Genomic DNA, 5244 nt, shown 5'->3' with positions numbered 1-5244 from the left:
AATATGAATTAAGATACAACCATTATGTTCAACTTGTGTTATTTATAGTACTAATATGGAGTATTTATAGTACCAAAAACTTGTAACAGGACAAAAACATTTCAATGGAAAAATAGCTAAATATAACATACAAATAGCATAAAAACAACTAATCCTTAAAAATTATGATGATTTTCCTATTCGGAGTGTGGTGTTTTCTGGCTAGCATTAATCTTCCTGGAGGGGCTACAAGAGTCTTGCTTCTCTGGTCCGTCTGAGTCCAGGCCCTCTCCTTTGGACCACTGTGAATTTTCTGTTCTTTTTACTAACTATTTTATTTTTCTTGATACAGTTCCATAGGCTCAGGGATTTCCCCTTCCACCCTGACTGTGGGTTTTCTTTACAGTCCTAATGGTGTCATTGGTCTCTCTCATCATCAAATCCAGCAGTTCTTTTACCTGAAGCTCTTAGTAATTTTGCAGTTAATTTAAAAATGCTTATATCTGTGTGCTGTATCAGTGTGTGTATGTTCATGAGGTGCAAGACAGTTGCCACCTGAAGAAACTGACAGCTGCATACGATCACGTGATGATGCAACTGACAGAGCAAGAAAAGCACAGGGAAGCAAACTTGCAGGGCTGCTTTGAGGCCCAAGGGGGTTGGATGATGTGAAAAGGCTTTTGTAAATTGAAAAGTGGCAACAGATACTGGTTTTTATTCTCATGGTTATAGTTGCCCCCAAAACTTCCAGGAATCTACCCGTTATACAAATGCCCTGATTTCTTAGTCCTGTCCAGCTTGTATGTTTTATGCCTTTCACTCGATCCACACATAAACTGCTACTGCACTGAGAATGGTGGGTACAGCAGGTAAGGTCACCCCGCAAAAGAAGTTAGTAGGAGTGAGTGGGAAAAACAAACAAGATTTGTTGAGTAGGTGCACTTGTGGCAGCACCATGGGCAAATTTACCTAGTGAAAATCACAACCACCGAAAAAAAAAAATCTGTGTATATAAAAACAAAAAATCTGCTAGAAGGCTCCATACTACACAGTACTTGAATATGTTCTGGCTACTGAAAGTACTGAATGCTTGTAGCATCTGAAACTGACCTGCAGGTATATTTGACTGCAGTGATTTGGCCGTTGGTGTCTTAACACAGGTTCATTTTGGGTAATAAATTATCACCAATCTCCATGTTGAGCACAGACATGGAAATATCTAATGAACAGAATTAGTCTAAATCTCTGCTTGCTGATGTAGTGGCAAATACAACAATAGTTTCATGGGATTATTTCCAGTTTTCTTAAAGTCTCAGAGGTGAGTTAGAAAGTAATCATTTACTGACAGCATTGATGGTTCCTTGATCATTTGTAGCCATGGAAAGTCAAGTGAATTGTCACCAAACTTCTACACTAACATAGTAAGTGAACATTCACATTCATACTCATCAGGAATCTCATTTGTTGTGCTCTGGTACATAATACAGACTGATGATAAAAGCTGAGTGAAAGTAATTGTTAGGCACAATGTCTTAAATAAGAAGGTTCACCAACTGCAAGCAAGCAACAATAAAATACTTTCTGTTCTCTCTTTTTTTCTCTCAGAATAGGAACATTATAGTCTAGGCATTCATTTTTCTTATAAGATCAGAAGAGATACACTGTATTCTACTTAAAAATGCTACATCAATTAAATTGAATTAAACATATTTTTGCTGAAATTCCAGAAATGTTATTGCCTATACATATAAGTGAGGATTACAAGATATTTTGCAAATATGAAAAAGAATTGTTACTAAGTTTGTATACACATTTTAGATGGAGAAGTTTATACTAGTGATCTGCAGAGTTTCTAAATCCACCAGCAATCTTCTCTTCTTGAAAGCTGAACGCTAGGCAATGGGGACGGACCAAGGCTCACGGCATTTAGAATAGGTTTGCAGAATCTGAAAGGAAAAAGACAAGGAATAGAGTGTAAAAGTAAAAAAAAGACTGTTTTTGAAATTACCTTCTATAGCTAACTACACCAAAATAGTTTCTTTTTAAAAGAACTAATTTATTTCTCAAAAGTGTTTTAAATTGTACAAGCTTTATTTTTTTTCCTTTTACAAAAAGGTATTCACAATTGTCTTGATAAATAAAAAAAGAATTTCTAATTCTTTGTTATGCTAAAATAGAGCCTTAACCAGCACAATACTGTAGTTGAAAAAGAAATTATGCAGCGTTTGGTTGTTTTTTAGTATGGCAGCAGGCCTAGGGAATCAACAAGTTCAAATCACAAACAATACATGTATTTGAAAATATTTCTCAATGTTTGATCTTCTACTTTTGATTCTTTGACGTCAGTAATGTTTCCATGTAGTCCTGTTTACATGAGTAAGTGACAACCAGTTCAGGAAGTGAAATTCGATATTTTCAGTGAGAGGTAAATACATACCAAATGGAAAAGTGAAGACTATGTGGAGGGCACAGAGCAGTTTAACTGGGTTGTATTTATGCATGATTAAGATTTACAAGGCATGTTTTTTCAAATGGCATATGAAGGGGCCAGCGTTGTAGCCTAGCGGCTAAAGTCTTGCCTTGCACCTGCCAGGATCCCATATAGGTGCTGGTTCTAATCCTGGCAGCCCCGCTTCCCATCCAGCTCCCTGCTTGTGGCCTGGGAAAGCAGTCGAGGACAGCCCAAAGCCTTAGGGTCCTGCATCTGTGTGGGAGTCTTGAAAGAGGCTCTGAGCTTCTGGCTTCGGATTGACTCAGCTCTGGCCATTGTGGCCACTTGGGGAGTGAATCAATGGACAGAAGATCCTCTCTATATATCTGACTTTACAATAAAGTTAAAGAAATCTTTTTATAAAATGGCATACGAAAACAAATGACTAGCCCATAAAATTCTGCAAAATTTTTTCATGTGTTTTTGTTTTTGCGCTTCAGAATTGATTTTTTTTTTCAATTTTCTGTGAGCTTTTTCTGTTTAAAAGCTAAACCACCAATGAGTTAACAAAGCTATTTTCAGATAAAAACCATTTTTATTTTAAAAATTCCACAAGTATATAATCTTTTTTTACTTTTTTTTTTATTATATTTTTGACAATCTTTACATAGCTAATTAGGGTAAATAGGTACAAGGGGTATAGGGAAGTGGGTAAGACTATTATTTCCCTATTGTTTCCTTCATGTATCTGAGGTAAAGGGAATATTGAGGGAGAAGTCCCACCCAGTCTCCCACCCATCCCAGGTCCCAGATGTGGGGCATGCTCTGAGATCCTTGCTCAAGTGGTTTTGATGGTTCACCAGTTATGAATCGCTGCCAATCTCGCCACTCCAGGCATGATGAGGTTGTTGAAGAATCCACTGATTGACATAGTCCATCATAGAGTCTCCATTTGTCCAGTTATTTTGCTGCCAACATATAATCTTTAAAAGGTATCCAGAAAGAGGGATTTGAAAGCTGAAGAAGGATTCTGTATGGAAAAAGACAAAAAAAAAAAAAAAAAAGAAAGAAAGCTAAATACACCAAGTAAAGTAGAATTTATATTTAGACTTCCACATTTTCTTATTTAACAACCTTCCCTCTAAATAAAAGACATTTATAGATTGACAGCTAGTCATTTTAAATTAATTTTTAAAGTAATTCCAAGACTTCTCTAAGAAATAAAATTTGCATTTATTAAACAGAATAGAGTACTACGTTTTTTTCTTTCTCTGTATATGACAAACCAAAAACACAAGATGGCATCTCTACGATGCATTTAATACAAAAGAAATTTTCCTTTTCTTTTCCTTGGGAAGGAAGTACATTTTAGCAGTTCCCTGATACAGCAGCATGGTGGAAAGCCTTCTTGTCCAGGGCACAGCATTGGAAGTGTGTGTGACCCCACAGACATGTGGGGTGAACTGCTTCTCAGTAACCATGTCTTCAAAATTGGTGAAGCCAGATTCTGAGATATGCATCTCCTGGCAGCCAGGCAACTTGAATTTGGCCTTATGATCGGTCCTACATCACATACTCCTTGCTCTACAGGTTGGTGCTGGTGGATATGAACTTGGCCACAGTGAATTCTCATCATGCTCTGGGATTTTTTTAAGACTTCCCAAGGCATGGCTGAAGCTTAGACTTGGAACAGCATAATGGAACAGATACATGGAAGTGCAATGGAAAGCGTTTCTCCGACAGCTCTCAGGGTAGCTCACACGAGCACCAAGCTGCATACAGTACTGACAGGCCGCTGTCAGCAGCCACTGCACATCAGGCTACACCACATAGGGTCTGAGTGTGGTTGACATAATTGGCTGCAGACAAAAGACATTCTAATGGATTTAAATATTTATGTATGCAACAGAGTATGATAAAGAACAGCCATTCTTAGAGAATCTTTTAATTTATTTGTCTTTTTGGCTTAATTCAGGGTAGGGGACTGTCATTAAACATAAAGCAGGCATAACCAGTCTGCAAAGTTTCAGCTGATGTAATTCTCCTTTTCCTGCATTTTCTGTCTGAAAATCATTGGCAGTTGTCTTCTTGTGGTGTGTATCAGAAATTAATACAAACATACAAACATCAGGGTTTTGCTATTCATACTCAGCATCATTTGTTTTGGGTACTTTTTAAAAGTAAGAATTTGAGACTGGTGCTGTGGCATAGCGCATTAAACCACTAACTGCAGTGCCAGCACTCTATATGGGTGCTGGTTCAAGTCCCAGCTACCAAATTTCCAGTCCAGTTCCCTGCTAATGCACCTGGGGAAGCAGTGAAAAATAGCTCAAGTCCTTGGACCCCTGCACCTATGTGAGAGACCTGCAAGAAACTCTGGGCTCTGGGCTTCTGCCATTTGGGACCTGAACCAGTAGATGGAAGAACTCTCTCTATAACTCTGCCTTTCAAATAAGTAAAAATCTCCCTCAAGTTTTTAAAAATTACCTTCTCTTTCAAAGAAAAAATGAGTATTTGCTCTCTGATTTGCCAGACTCATTTTAAAGTGTCATAAAAAGAGTATGAACGTCCTCTTAAAATGAGGAAAGGCCTGTAGCAACAGTGAGACACTGTCCAATATCCTCAGCTCAGCCAGGCCCCTGGCAAGATATTCTTCAAACAAACCCTGGCATGTTCATCCTCAGTCTCAAGACACCGTGCACGGCCTCCTCCCTCATGAGGTCTCCTGGATCTCCTGAGGTTACAGGTGGCAGGAGAGGATGGCCACCATCTGTATCTGATTTCAAGTTTCACAAAGCGGCAAGACAGGTGTCTGCTTCGCCTGCAGAGAGCAG

The 5244-nt window shown here is 38.4% G+C and overlaps 1 non-coding gene across 1 annotated transcript; it reads right to left on the bottom strand.

Annotated features, from left to right (window-relative positions):
• Positions 1-4138: 4138 nt before the first annotated feature.
• Positions 4139-4275, bottom strand: LOC118757949 (small nucleolar RNA SNORA70). Its single transcript, XR_004995451.2, has one exon. It is a non-coding gene; the product is annotated as a small nucleolar RNA SNORA70 (small nucleolar RNA).
• Between the last annotated feature and the right edge of the window lie 969 nt (positions 4276-5244).

This window comes from Ochotona princeps, chromosome 5, assembly GCF_030435755.1.
Source record: "Ochotona princeps isolate mOchPri1 chromosome 5, mOchPri1.hap1, whole genome shotgun sequence".
Taxonomy (NCBI): Eukaryota; Metazoa; Chordata; class Mammalia; order Lagomorpha; family Ochotonidae; genus Ochotona; species Ochotona princeps.
The sequence above is the reverse complement of the archived record's forward strand: the minus strand, read 5'-3'. Positions and strand labels throughout refer to the sequence as shown.